Genomic DNA, 15,545 nt, shown 5'->3' on the forward strand with positions numbered 1-15,545 from the left:
CAGTTAAATATCCACAATATTATACCAACATCCTATTTGAGATATGACTCAATTTAAAACTAGAAAAGAAACTGCCCAAGAAAAGAAGAGAACCATCACCACATCTCCTTTTGTGCCAAAGTGTTGTATAATGGCCAAAATTATAACATCAGAAAAGACTCTCCATGCCTCCAAACATAAATAAATGAGACCCACCGCAATGATTACACATGCCACATGCAAACCCGAGTGTACAGAATTTTCTCTTTTGTGGATAGTAGATTACTTCATGTCCAAAGTGACCCCACCGTATGCAAAGGTGAGGAGAATTTTTTTTTATCCAATAAATATATACCTTTGATCATTTACATGTCCGTTATGCTCATATCACATCTATCATGCACTAAAAAGGAGAAAGGTGACAATTTCATTATCCTCCTTTTGTTCCTCAAATATATTCTTTAAATATGTGAATTTAATTTATTATGATGCCCTTACTGACCTGTTTTTAACCACAGTCAATCACCTCTTTTTGCCTCTTCAAGAACCTTCTAAACGCTGGACATCACAGGTCTCCTTCATATATTGCAAAACCAACTGAAACACAAACAATTGGAATAACTCTAATGGCCCTTCTACGAAGACCCTAGTTATTTTATAATTGCTATGGGGTCATTGTCTGCCCATGTAATGAGATTTTTATTGGCCAGTGTATAAACGGTTTCCAACAGTGAAACAGACACATACATGACGCTTGCTTTTTCCATTGCTACCATTTGGATGTACTTCCCAAACTAGCATTATTTGCTTACCTATCCATCCATCCGTCTATTCTTTAGGTTCACCCCAGTCGTATTAGCTAGAGTATCTCGATGTAAAGTGCGAGAAACTGTATCCCTCGTGTGTGTCTTCTGGCTTTCTCGCAGTAAATGCGAGCCTCTTACCGACATTTTTTTAAAAGCCGCGTTCGTGTTGGGAAAGAAGTAACTGCCAAAGAAGATAGGCTTCCGCCTATCCATTATACCAACGGCGGCCATTTTGAAGTGGTTTGTATTGGAGAAATAGGCTAGCAAACAGCAAGGGCGAACTTCCGCTTATCACATATAACTACGGCGGCCATTTTGACATGATGATTGTGGTATGTTGTTTCTTTCAACTAGTGACTTCCGTCTATCCATTATACCGACGACGGCCATTTTGAAGTGGTTTGTATTGGAGAAATAGGCTGACAAACAGCGAGGGCGGACTTCCGCTTATCACATATAACTACGGCGGCCATTTTAGCATAATGATTGTATTATGTAATTTTTTTAAACTAGTGCACAGATGAATTTTCGCCTATCCTTTATAACAACAGCGGCCATTTTAAAGTGATATGTATTGGAAAAGAGCTAGCAAACAGCGAGGGTGGACTTCCGCCTATCATATGTAACTATGGCAGCCGTTTAGAAATGGCGATTATAATATGTCGTTTTTATTCAGCTGGTACATAGACTGTATCAATAACCTATTTAGGTACTGCTCAGAACAATCAAATTATGTTACCCCCAAAAATCTATATTGCAAATAAATCCCAAATCTGCTTCAAACTTTATAAAAGTATACCAATAAGATCTATTATCCACAAAAGGAATACACTTTCCCTTAGCTTTCAGCCATTAAATTTCTTAGTGGCAACGTGATTTGTGCCCCAAACATATATAAGATGTCATGCAGAGTAAGAAAGTGAAAAGTCCCCCCAGTATATAAATAATTGGGGTGAAAAGATGAAAGGTCCCCCTGATATCTAGGGGATTACAGTGTACAGTATATATCACCAAAGCACAATTGCTCATGTTATATACATGTTATTCACATCAATAGCATATCAGATAGACACATTCAAAGAAAATGATGCAATTCATCATCCAAATTCATGCCCATTTCAATCGTTCTTAATTTAATAATCCATTTCGCTTCATTTTTCCGCAAATCCAAAGTTCTATTGCCACCCCTAGCGTTCATCGGGATGTGATTTATACCCATGTATTTTACTAATGGGACCTCAGTTTCTGGATGTTTGTCAATAACATGTCGTACTACTGGCGATGCTGTGTCATGATTACTTAGGGCTCTGATATGTTCATGAATTCGTTCCTTCAAGGGCCTGATTGTACTGCCCACATATATCTGGCCACATATACATTCTAATATATATACCACAAATTTTGTATTACAATTAATAAAGGTGGAGATTTCATATTTGTCACTGCCATTGTAGCTGAATTCAAAAGTTTTATGCAGTGCCATATTGCAATTTCCACACCTATAAAAACCCACAGGTTTTTTAGAAAGCCATGTTGCTTTGTTTTTCGTTAAAGGTGGTAAGAAGCTTTTACAAACTTCGTTTCTAATGGTTTTACCTCTTTTGTGGATTATTCTTGGCTTATTGGGAAGTAGAGCAGCAAGTGTATCATCTGTCTGTAATACATTCCAATGTTTACATAAAATGCGGTATATATTATGACTGTTCTGGCTATATGCCGTACAGAAATTAATTGCTCTGTATGATGAGCTGTCTCGCATTTTCATATCTTGATCCAATAGAGTAGTTCTACATACTTGATCAATCTTTTTTCTTGATGTTTTAAAGATACGTTTAGAATAACCTCTCTGTGCAAACCTGTTTTCCAATTTGTTTAATTCCATATCACATACATTGGGATCGCTACAGTTTCTTTTTAGTCTGGTAATTTCCCCAAATGGAATGGCTGAGATTGGACTTTTAGGATGAGCACTTATCGCATGTAATACAGAGTTACAGAATGTTGGTTTGCAATGGATTTTTGAGTGAATCTTATTGTCTATAATGGATATCTCTAGATCCAAAAAACATACATTGTTCTTACTGAATTCATACGTCATTTCAATGTTGAAGATGTTACAATTGATGTACTCGTAGAATTCCATAAATAGTTGTTCAGATCCAGTCCAGATCATTAAGACATCGTCAATATACCTTCCCCAAAAGAATATATTATCAGTAAATACAGAGGGGCCCTTTTTCCAAACCTGTATTGCTTCAAAGAAACCCATATACAGATTTGCATACGACGGCGAAAACCGTGAGCCCATGGCTACTCCCTGTGCTTGCTTAAACCATTGTCCCTCATGTATAAACACATTATTCTCCAATATAAAGTCGATCATACCCAATATCATTTCAGTATGTTCCATATGAGATGCGGATCTTCCAAACAAAAAATGTCGCACTGCTTGTAAACCCTTATCTTTGGGGATACAAGTATATAGGGAAGATACATCTAAGGTGACCAACGTCATATCTGGAGTCCAATTGACGTCCTCCAACTTACGAAGGACATCCTTTGTGTCTTGTAAATATGAAGGGATGTTTTTCACAACAGGCTGCAGATAGCTGTCAATGAACTCGGAAAGTCTTTCCGTAGGTGCTCCTATACCCGATATTATGGGTCTACCAGGCGGTGAGATGGTACTCTTATGCAATTTGGGTAATGTATATATACATGGTGATGTAGGATAAGGATTGAAGATATATTTAAATTCCAAATCAGAAATTAAACCCTGGTTGCACCATAAGAGTAACAATTTCTCAAGTTTGTCAACAATCATTTTAATGGGATTACATTGCAGTTTCAGATATGTACTGCTATCAGCTAGTTGTCTATCTATTTCTTGGACATAGTTTGCTCTATCTAGAATCACAATGTTTCCCCCCTTGTCTGCCTCCTTGATCACTATATCTTGATTACTCCCCAGATATAGTGATCTTGAGAAATTGTTACTCTTATGGTGCAACCAGGGTTTAATTTCTGATTTGGAATTTAAATATATCTTCAATCCTTATCCTACATCACCATGTATATATACATTACCCAAATTGCATAAGAGTACCATCTCACCGCCTGGTAGACCCATAATATCGGGTATAGGAGCACCTACGGAAAGACTTTCCGAGTTCATTGACAGCTATCTGCAGCCTGTTGTGAAAAACATCCCTTCATGTTTACAAGACACAAAGGATGTCCTTCGTAAGTTGGAGGACGTCAATTGGACTCCAGATATGACGTTGGTCACCTTAGATGTATTCTCCCTATATACTTGTATCCCCAAAGATAAGGGTTTACAAGCAGTGAGACATTTTTTGTCTGGAAGATCTGCATCTCATATGGAACATACTGAAATGATATTGTGTATGGTCGACTTTATATTGGAAAATAATGTGTTTATACATGAGGGACAATGGTTTAAGCAAGCACAGGGAGTAGCCATGGGCTCACGGTTTTCGCCGTCGTATGCAAATCTGTATATGGGTTTCTTTGAAGCAATAAATGTTTGGAAAAAGGGCCCCTCTGTATTTACTGATAATATCTTCTTTTGGGGAAGGTATATTGACGATGTCTTAATGATCTGGACTGGATCTGAACAACTATTTATGGAATTCTACGAGTATATCAATTGTAACATCTTCAACATTGAAATGACGTATGAATTCAGTAAGAACAATGTATGTTTTTTGGATCTATAGATATCCATTATAGACAATAAGACTCACACAAAAATCCATCGCAAACCAACATCCTGTAACTCTGTATTACATGCGGAAAGTGCTCATCCTAAAAGTCAAATCTCAGCCATTCCATTTGGGGAAATTACCAGACTAAAAAGAAACTGTAGCGATCCCAATGTATGTGATATGGAATTAAACAAATTGGAAGACAGGTTTGCACAGAGAGGTTATTCTAAACGTATCATTAAAACATCAAGAAAAAAGATTGATCAAGTATGTAGAACTACTCTATTGGATCAAGATACGAAAATGCGAGACAGCTCATCATACAGAGCAATTAATTTCTGTACGGCATATAGCCAGAACAGTCATAATATATACCGCATTTTATGTAAACATTGGAATGTATTACAGACAGATGATACACTTGCTGCTCTACTTCCCAATAAGCCAAGAATAATCCACAAAAGAGGTAAAACCATTAGAAACGAAGTTTGTAAAAGCTTCTTACCACCTTTAACGGAAAACCAAGCAACATGGCTTTTTAAAAAACCTGTGGGTTTTTATAGGTGTGGAAATTGCAATATGTGCAATATGGCACTGCATAAAACTTTTGAATTCAGCTACAATGGCAGTGACAAATATGAAATCTCCACCTTTATTAATTGTAATACAAAATTTGTGGTATATATATTGGAATGTATATGTGGCCAGATATATGTGGGCAGTACAATCAGGCCCTTGAAGGAACGAATTCAGGAACATATCAGAGCCCTAAGAAATCATGACACAGCATCGCCAGTAGTACGACATGTTATTGACAAACATCCAGAAACTGAGGTCCCACTAGTAAAATACATGGGTATAAATCACATCCCGATGAACGCTAGGGGTGGCAATATAACCTTGGATTTGCGGAAAAATGAAGCGAAATGGATTATTAAATTAAGAACGATTGAAATGGGCATGAATTTGGATGATGAATTGCATCATTTTCTTTGAATGTGTCTATCTGATATGCTATTGATGTGAATAACATGTATATAACATGGGCAATTGTGCTTTGGTGATATATACTGTACACTGTAATCCCCTAGATATCAGGGGGACCTTTCATCTTTTCACCCCAATTATTTATATACTGGGGGGACTTTTCACTTTCTTACTCTGCATGACATCTTATATATGTTTGGGGCACAAATCACGTTGCCACTAAGAAATTTAATGGCTGAAAGCTAAGGGAAAGTGTATTCCTTTTGTGGATAATAGATCTTATTGGTATACTTTTATAAAGTTTGAAGCAGATTTGGGATTTATTTGCAACATAGATTTTTGGGGGTAACATAATTTGATTGTTCTGAGCAGTACCTAAATAGGTTATTGATACAGACTATGGACCAGATGAATAAAAACGACATATTATAATCGCCATTTCTAAACGGCCGCCATAGTTACATATGATAGGCGGAAGTCCGCCCTCGCTGTTTGCTAGCTCTTTTCCAATACATATCACTTTAAAATGGCCGCCGTTGTTATAAAGGATAGGCGAAAATTCATCTGTGCACTAGTTGAAAAAAATTACATACTACAATCATTATGCTAAAATGGCCGCCGTAGTTATATGTGATAAGCGGAAGTCCGCCCTCGCTGTTTGGCAGCCTATTTCTCCAATACAAACCACTTCAAAATGGCCGTCGTCGGTATAATGGATAGACGGAAGTCAGTAGTTGAAAGAAACGACATACCACAATCATCATGTCAAAATGGCCGCCGTAGTTATATGTGATAAGCGGAAGTTCGCCCTTGCTGTTTGCTAGCCTATTTCTCCAATACAAACCACTTCAAAATGGCCGCTGTTGGTATAATGGATAGGCGGAAGTCCGTCTTCTTTGTCAGTTACTTCTTTCCCAACACGAACGCTGCTTTTAAAAAATGTCGGTAAGAGGCTCGCATTTACTGCGAGAAAGCCGGAAGACACACATGAGGGATACAGTTTCTCGCACTTTACGTCGAGATACTCTAGCTAATACGACTGGGGTGAACCTAAAGAATAGACGGATGGATGGATATTTAAGCAAATAATGCTAGTTTGGGAAGTACATCCAAATGGTAGCAATGGAAAAAGCAAGCGTCATGTATGTGTCTGTTTCACTGTTGGAAACCGTTTATACACTGGCCAATAAAAATCTCATTACATGGGCAGACAATGACCCCATAGCAATTATAAAATAACTAGGGTCTTCGTAGAAGGGCCATTAGAGTTATTCCAATTGTTTGTGTTTCAGTTGGTTTTGCAATATATGAAGGAGACCTGTGATGTCCAGCGTTTAGACAGTTCTTGAAGAGGCAAAAAGAGGTGATTGACTGTGGTTAAAAACAGGTCAGTAAGGGCATCATAATAAATTAAATTCACATATTTAAAGAATATATTTGAGGAACAAAAGGAGGATAATGAAATTGTCACCTTTCTCCTTTTTAGTGCATGATAGATGTGATATGAGCATAACGGACATGTAAATGATCTAAGGTATATATTTATTGGATAAAAAAAAAATTCTCCTCACCTTTGCATACGGTGGGGTCACTTTGGACATGAAGTAATCTACTATCCACAAAAGAGAAAATTCTGTATACTCGGGTTCGCATGTGGCATGTGTAATCATTGCGGTGGGTCTCATTTATTTATGTTTGGAGGCATGGAGAGTCTTTTCTGATGTTATAATTTGGGCCATTATACAACACTTTGGCACAAAAGGAGATGTGGTGATGGTTCTCTTCTTTTCTTGGGCAGTTTCTTGTCTAGTTTTAAATTGAGTCATATCTCAAATAGGATGTTGGTATAATATTGTGGATATTTAACTGACCAAATAATTTTTGTGTATTTATCTTAGAAAAGGAAAGGAAAAATGAATGTTAGATATATATATATTTCACTTTTGTGTAAAATTGTACATATATGTTTGTTGTGTATTGATTGTTGTGATTTTCTCAGCCTTGAAGAAGTCCAGTCAGGACGAAACACGTGTCGGCTGATTGCTTTCCACTCTTTCTCTATATGTTTGATGTATATATGTATATATTTATGTGTATAAGAAAATTCACTTTTTTTGTATGATAATTGTATAAATATACCCTTTGATTGGATAGGAATACTCTTGTGTAAGTTTCTTTTTTTTGGTCAGTTCTATGGATTGAAGAAAAGAAGAGGACTAAAATAACATTCTAGTTAAACTTATTATGATCTTTTTTTGCTTATCTTATTAAGACTTTACATTATCTTTAAAGTATAGATTTAGATTTGTTGGTGTGCCCCACTGGTTTGTTTTATTGTTATTAGAACGGGTTTACTGTGGTGAACCCGTTTTCACACATCAAGGCAACGGTGTGTTTCAGTTTATGAGCACCCATAATTTCCTTTTTGTATACATATTTTGAATGTGCATTTATTTCAATTAATGAGTTGCCATTTGTTGTTAATTATTATCACCAACCACACTGTAAGCACAACACTGTAAATATAATAGGTACAACACTTAGGGCCTAATTACGTCCCTGGCGGTCTACTGGTGGCAGTCTGACCACCGTCAAAGCTGCTTCGGCAGCAGTCTGATCGCCACATTATGACTGTGGCTGTCGTGCCTCAGCCGGACTGCCAGCACTGCCAGTTTTACTCCACAGGAGGGACTAGCGGTCCTGTCTGTCCGAATCCACCAGGGTGGTGCTGCAAGCAGCCCCACCGTGGGGATTACGCCCCCCCGCCAGCATTTACATGGTGGTAGCTCCACCAAGTAAAGGCTGGCGGAGACAGGGCGCAGGGTGCCCCAGGAGGGCCCTTGCATTGCCCATGCACTTGGCTTTGCAGACAGTGAACATTGCAACAGGTGCTGGTGCAAACTACACACTACAGCAATGCTGCCAGATCTATTATGAGCCGGCGTCAATGTTGTAGGTCGTTCCGTGCTGGGCCAGTGGGCAGAAACACAGTTTCCATCCACTGACCCAGTGGTGAACTCTTAATGGGATTTGCAGGAAGGCAGCCACACTGGCGGCAACCTGACCTTTGGGACTTCTGCAGACGGTGCAAACCGTCCGCAGAAGTACTAATGACCCCCTTAATATACAAATATCATGAATTTTAAGTACTTTGTCTTACCAAAACTCTGCTGCCAAAAACACAGAACTTACCATCAACAAAAGCGAAAGAAGGTAAAATTGATAAACAATTTTCTAGTTGTTCAAATTTTACCCAGAACTATCAAGACACTGCATGTAGGTTTAAAACCCTTCTCATTACCTTTGCAGGAAATGAAAACAAGGGGGAGTGTAACACTCAGTTAAAAAAAGACAACTATAAAGGCACAGTGATTACATGAAACTCACTTAAGGGGCATAAAGATGCTAACAATAACCACAGAACAATTTTGCCCTGGCAATGCAGGCAGTGTCAAGGCACAATGATCCATACAAACATACCGTATTTACCAACATCTTCAACCAACACCAAGATTGGAGCAATTAAGCAGAATCAGTGGAGGAGTGCAGGGAGTAACTGAAACAGAAGAGCATATAACCTTTTGCATGCAAACATGAAAAGTGGCAAAGCCATCATCATTCAGCAGAGCTACATTAATGTAAACACCAACATATGGAAATGTTCCAACCACTAGTACTTTCGGAACCACAATTAGACAGAGAACACTTTAAAGACTCCATCAACCCTAGCACTGACAGCATACGATTGGATCAGCTAAAGCACTCAACTAGACCAGTGAAAAAAAAAGACGCAAGGCTGCCTAGGAATCAATCCAGGACTTGTGTGAGAATCTCAATATCCACATAGAAGGAAACATCAAGTGAATCTAAGAGTCTAACAATATGCTTTATTAACACGCTATCAGTAAAAAAGGACACCAACATTCACAACCTCATCAAAAGTATGGGCTTCAAAGTCTAATGAACCCTGAATCTCAGAAACTATGTCACAACACTAACAGATCAGCCAGTAGATAAAAGTTGACTGGTGATCCAGGACAAATGAGAATGTCCATAGATCAATCTGGTATACGCTCCCAATGTTGTACTGTTCATAATAAAACATATGGTTAACAATAATATATCCTCCTTTGACTATCCTATATGGGTGCAATGGTTAAATAGGTGGTCTCCTGGAAACAGTTCACAATATTATCCCAACAATTCTGTGTGAAAAAGATATCTTTTTAGTCCTAGGTATCTAAACTTTATTTTTTATGCACTCAAAATGAAAATACAAGTTGTACCACTATAGTTACAGTTGACACCTCACTGCTGGGAAATCCCAATGTGCATCCTTAATAACTTTGCCTCATTCTTTAGGACTATACACAAAACCTGTCAGAAATACTGCATAGTATGCAGCATTTCAGAATGCTGAATGTGGTGCAGATTGTTCAAACAAACAAAAAGGTTCAATTTAGAGTCATGTTATCAAATAAAATAGGTTTCCTCAAATAAAATGGGTTCCCCAATGGCCAGGACTTTCAAGTATGTGCATTTCAACCATGTACAGTTTTTATCTATAATTTTTGCAATCAACCTACACAAGGAAAGCAGCAAAAACATCTTTGCTTGAGCCACTGTTCAAGTTGAACAGTAGCAAATGAGCACTCTCAAGGTGGAAAACATTCTAAGTACCTCCATTCTTGGGCATAGTCCTGGGCAAAAAACATACAAAAAAAAAGAAAACCTCACCCTGTCTTGGACACAGTAATTTGCTAAACAAATGTCTCCACCCGCTACAGCAAGGAGTTGGGGAGGGAGAGACTAATGCACATCACTCCTACTCTTGGGTATAACCAGGCTGAAGGAAAAGAAAACATCTGCCAAACTCATATAACCTTACCACCTCTGCCGTCCACTGTTTTACAACTTATTTTTGCCTGATGGTAGAGGAAAAAATGTATGAGTGAGACAGTGTGAGAATGAACTGAGGTTTAAGTCTTCTAATATTTTGAGGCCTGCCATCACTTGTGGAAAGTGAAAATGATATGTGATATGTGATTTATTAGCAAAACAAAGCACGCTCTTCCTACAACTAGAACAACACAATTGTGACTGCCACTGTTTATGTGAATGTACGTGTTTATATATATATATATATATATATATATCCTCCAACACTCCCTTGAAATATCAGGAGATCCGGAAATGCTCAAGGAGTGGGCTGAGAATTCGAAACAGAGCTCACTGAACACGATGCGTATATTGAGCAAATATGCGATGAAGGATAGGAGTAAAATCTTGGAAGAGATGGAAAAAGTAAGATTGGAGCTATTGTCATTAGTCACACAAGAAGTATTTGATGAATATATGAAAAATTTAGAGAGACAACTCTGCAAATTGGAGGAAGAGATCACCGGTAAGAAACAGAGAAAATTCATACGGGACTATAAGGATTACCAAGCTGGTCGTATTCTAACCTTCCACCGAAAATATGATCATATGTACAGTGGGGAAACCACTGAAATGTATATAAGGGACTCTGAACGGGTGAATCAACCAGTTGAGGAACAGGTAGAAAGTGACATTTCGGATGGAAACCTTTCGGATGTATCAGACGCAGCCCTATCGGGGGCTGCGATACCAGATAAAGAAGTGGATAGAATTAATTTTTTTAAACAATTCAGACTGTTGAACCAGGGAAGGATGGGACAACACAAAGAAGCTCATCTTCAGAGGGGACGAGGAGCCAGAGGAAGAGGAAGAGGAATAGACAGGCCAAGAAGAGGGTATGTAGGAGATGATGCAAGGCCCTTGGGAGTGGTAACTCGGGCACGCAAGTAAAAACTATGAATGTTGTAAATCTCTCAAGTAGAGTGCTGTCGGCTGTAGAAGAGGACCTTCTGTCTCTTAGCCTGTCATTCTGCCCAAATGGCTGCTTTAATTATACTCAAACTAGGATTGACACATTTAAATTCATTAGAAAATTGAAATTAAAGAAGTGGTATCATACTAAGGTTAAAAGTGATGTGAGGCTAGATGTGAAGGACAAAGGGAAAAGTGTGAGTAATTTGTGTATTTCTGATATTGATCTGCTACATACAGCAACCGACCTATGTGAGGGGGTGGTTGCCCATGAGGATCCCATCTTAAACTTGATGGGATCAGGCATTGCCCTTGATAATACCTGCCCGAGTAATTTTAAGCCGAAATCCACCTTTTTACCTGCCATTCATTGTGATGCACTTGATGTTTTTGAACGAGCAATGACTAAACAATTGAAGAAATTGAGGTATGGTGTAATGAATGTAAAGAAGAGTAACTTATCAGGTGAACAGTGGCAAGCTCTCCGGGAATTGAGGGAAGATCATGCTATTGTCATTAGACAATCTGACAAGGGGGGCAATGTAGTTATTCAAGATACCATTAAATATGTGGCAGAGGGAATGAGACAGCTCAGTGACACTCAGTGCTATGAAGAAGTAAGTTGGGGAGATGTTAAATCAATGAATGAAAAATACTATGCAATGCTTATTGATTGGAGAGATCAAGGAATGATAGAATGGGATGAATTCCTGTTTCTTAAGTGTGATCATCCAAAGATTCCAATACTCTATCTCCTCCCCAAGATTCACAAGGAGTTAGTCAATCCACCAGGGAGACCTATAGTTTCGGCTATGGAGTCTCTCTTGGAGAATACATCAAAATATATGGATTATTTTTTACGCCCTTTTGTGGAGTCAATACCCTCGTAAGTGAGGGATACTACACACTTCCTAAAGATCATTGATGACATCCACTGGGAAGATGATTTCCTATTGTTAACATTGGATCTGACCAGCCTCTATACCAGCATAGATCATGTCTTGGGGGTGAGAGCTATTAGACACTTTCTTCGAGCTAGGTCATTTTCTTTCTTTTTCCATTCAGAGATGTTGTGCAATATGATAGAGTTCTGTCTTAAAAACAACCTGTTTATTTTTGACAACCATCTGTACAAGCAGTTACAAGGGACAGCTATGGGCACCTGTTTTGCCCCCAGCTATGGCAATTTGTTTATGGGCTGGTGGGAGGAGCAGGTGTCAGAAGAACTAACCCAATTTGAGTCTAATGTGGTCTTATGGTGTCGTTTTATTGACGATATCTTTGTAATTTGGAGAGGTGATGAGGAAGCAGCTACACAATTTGTGCGGGATTTGAACATTAATGAATTCAATCTGAGATTTACTGATCATCTGGACCCGAGGTGTATTGAATTCCTTGATGTAGAAATCACTGTGAGAGACAATAAACTGGTATCCAAATTGTATAGGAAAGCAACAGCTGGTAATAACCTACTATGTGCTCATAGTGCCCATCCGGGGACTCTGATACGCAGCATTCCGTTTGGGGAGTTACTGAGAGCTCGGAGAAACTGTAGTGAGACAGCTGATTTTCAACAGGAATGTGAAGTCATGTGTGAGAGGTTTAGGAATAGAGGATATGGGGCTAAGGTTATTGACCAAGCCAGACGGAAAGTTGAATCTTTGAATAGAGCTGATGTCCTGTATGGGGCTAAAAGGGGTCGTGAAAAGGAGAATGACTCCATCAGATTTATTACAACCTACAATAATCAGTCATACAAAATACGCACTATTTTAAGTAAGAGTTGGCATATTCTACAGACTGACCCTCTTCTGACAAATTGGATCGAAGATAATCCTCAAATAACTTTTAGGAGGAGTAGATCTCTCAAGGATAATTTATGCCGTAATGACGTGACATTGGGAGGTCGCCCACAGAACACCAAAGTGGATGGTTTTGTTTGCTGTATGAAATGCAAAGCTTGTAAGACTAGCAATAGCTGCAAGACATTGACTGTTCAAGGAAGATGAGACACTTTTGTAATTAGGGGAAGTTACAATTGCAATACGTCTTATTGTGTGTATTGTCTGATATGCCCGTGCAATAAGTTGTATGTGGGCAGTACAATTCACAATGCGAAAAAGAGAGTTCTGGAGCATAGACGAGCTATTAAAAACTATGATAAGAATTATCCAGTAGCTAGGCATTTTTACAACCAACAGTTTGGCAATGAGAATCTGCTAAAGTTTGTAGTTATTGACCAAGTAAAGATCAGCAAAAGGGGTGGAGACAGAGAGAAGCTGCTGCGCATTTTAGAGTCTAGATATATAATAGACTTTGAGACACTGGAACCTATCGGGCTGAATTCAAGTGAAGAGTTGAGTATCCATCTAGGGTAGATATTTTGTATATATTCTTTAACATGAGGTGAAGGGGAAGGCGGGCCTTTTTTTTATTTTATTTTTTTATTTTTTTTAGAATAACACTTTGAGTGATGGTGACATGTATGAGAAAAAATTCTTTTGTAAAATATATATATATTTTTTTTGTAAAATTGGTTTAAGTGATTATTTATTGGGTTTTTTATTAATTACCACGGTAGAAGAAAGTGTACCTTTAATTATGTGGGTTGAAAAGGTCCAGTACATGAATTAGATCTGCTGTGTAACATCTAGAGCAGCAAGATATTTTCTAAGGAAATCCTTTTGGAAGTATATATGCGCATTTGGGTGGAATGAGACTCAATGTTAATAATTCCAACATGGGTACAAATATTCAATACATTCAAAATATTGAAGGTTTATAAGAAATACAGTGTTATCCTAATTTATGTATGCCCACTTGGGCGTTATAGGATTTAATGGTAGCAATTCCAATTTGGGTACTAATAGATAATATATTTATAATATTTGAGACTATTTAAGGTTTATAAGAAATATATGGAAATTTTAAAATTTAAAATTTCGAAAATATTTATATTTTGTATACCTCAATGTTGGATTAACCAATTTTATAATATTGTATTTCTCTTTCAATTAGATTTTATATGCTGGGTAATGACACCATGATGAATTGTACGATAGAATGTGAATTGATATTAGAACAAACTGGATTAACCTTGTGTAAGAGTGGGGTACAAACTACTGTGCGAATTAGCTCTTTCGGACACTCTAAGATGGCCGCCGCACTATATATTTTATGGTTGTTGTATTTAAGAATTGTCTGTCATTTATGTTTGTGATTAATTTGTTTTTTTAAGGTGAGCACTTTAGCAGAAATCTATCCATGAGTAAGGCGGTTGCCGAAACGCGTTGGATGTCTATGCTGGAATAAATTAATTCAAGAAATATTTTCATTTTGGAGTTGTCCTGGTTCTCCTGATATTTCAAGGGAGTGTTGGAGGATTTATTAGGGCCTCTCGGAGCCCATCCAGGACCGCTGTATGGAGCTCCTGTATTCCGGGACTTGTGTATGAATTATATATATATATATATATATATAAAACACAAAAGAAAAAAAAAAAAATATATATATATATATATAATACTAGCACACTCAGGATTCAAGGAAAAGCAAAAATCTATTTAATCCAAACACAACGCGTTTCGGCTGACAGAGCAGCCTTGGTCACGTGATAATTTCCACCAATTGACCACCACTAAATATCATATTAATCATGAACATAGAAATAAGACAAAATAAACACCACATACCACACCCGCTTTGCACAGGCACTCTAATACTTACTGTCACACCCATATACTCTCACACTCACTGTCACACTCACTCTTACATGCACACAAACACTCTGACACTCATGGTCACACTCAGAGACATCCTCTTACACCCACTCTCGCAGTCAAACAGACACTGTTACATTCACTCTCACAGTTAGAGGAACACTTACACACTCACATAGCTGGACACTCTCATACCCAGTCACACACACACAAACTCACAGAGATACTCATACAGAGTAGGGTGGCTGTGACCTGAGATGCAGAGTTGTGGAGCCATTTTGTTTTAGCCGGAAAGGGACACAGGGCAAAAATGTGGGCAGCAATACATATGAAGGGATCAGGGTAGGAGTTCCCTGACCAGAGAGGTTGAGATAAAGTCACACATTAGGAATAAATGGGAAGAGAATGCCAAAAAAAAACTTGTTTTTTTTTGTTCGTTTTCATGATCTGCGGATCGATCTGTGGATACGGATGAG

At 38.1% G+C, this 15,545-nt stretch overlaps 1 protein-coding gene across 2 annotated transcripts in view; it reads right to left on the minus strand.

Moving 5' to 3' along the window:
* The window catches only part of BAG1 (BAG cochaperone 1), a 290,841-nt gene that overhangs the window by 55,862 nt on the left and 219,434 nt on the right, over positions 1 to 15,545 (minus strand). The window lies entirely within an intron of this gene.

Source organism: Pleurodeles waltl, chromosome 2_2, assembly GCF_031143425.1.
Source record: "Pleurodeles waltl isolate 20211129_DDA chromosome 2_2, aPleWal1.hap1.20221129, whole genome shotgun sequence".
Lineage (NCBI taxonomy): Eukaryota > Metazoa > Chordata > Amphibia > Caudata > Salamandridae > Pleurodeles > Pleurodeles waltl.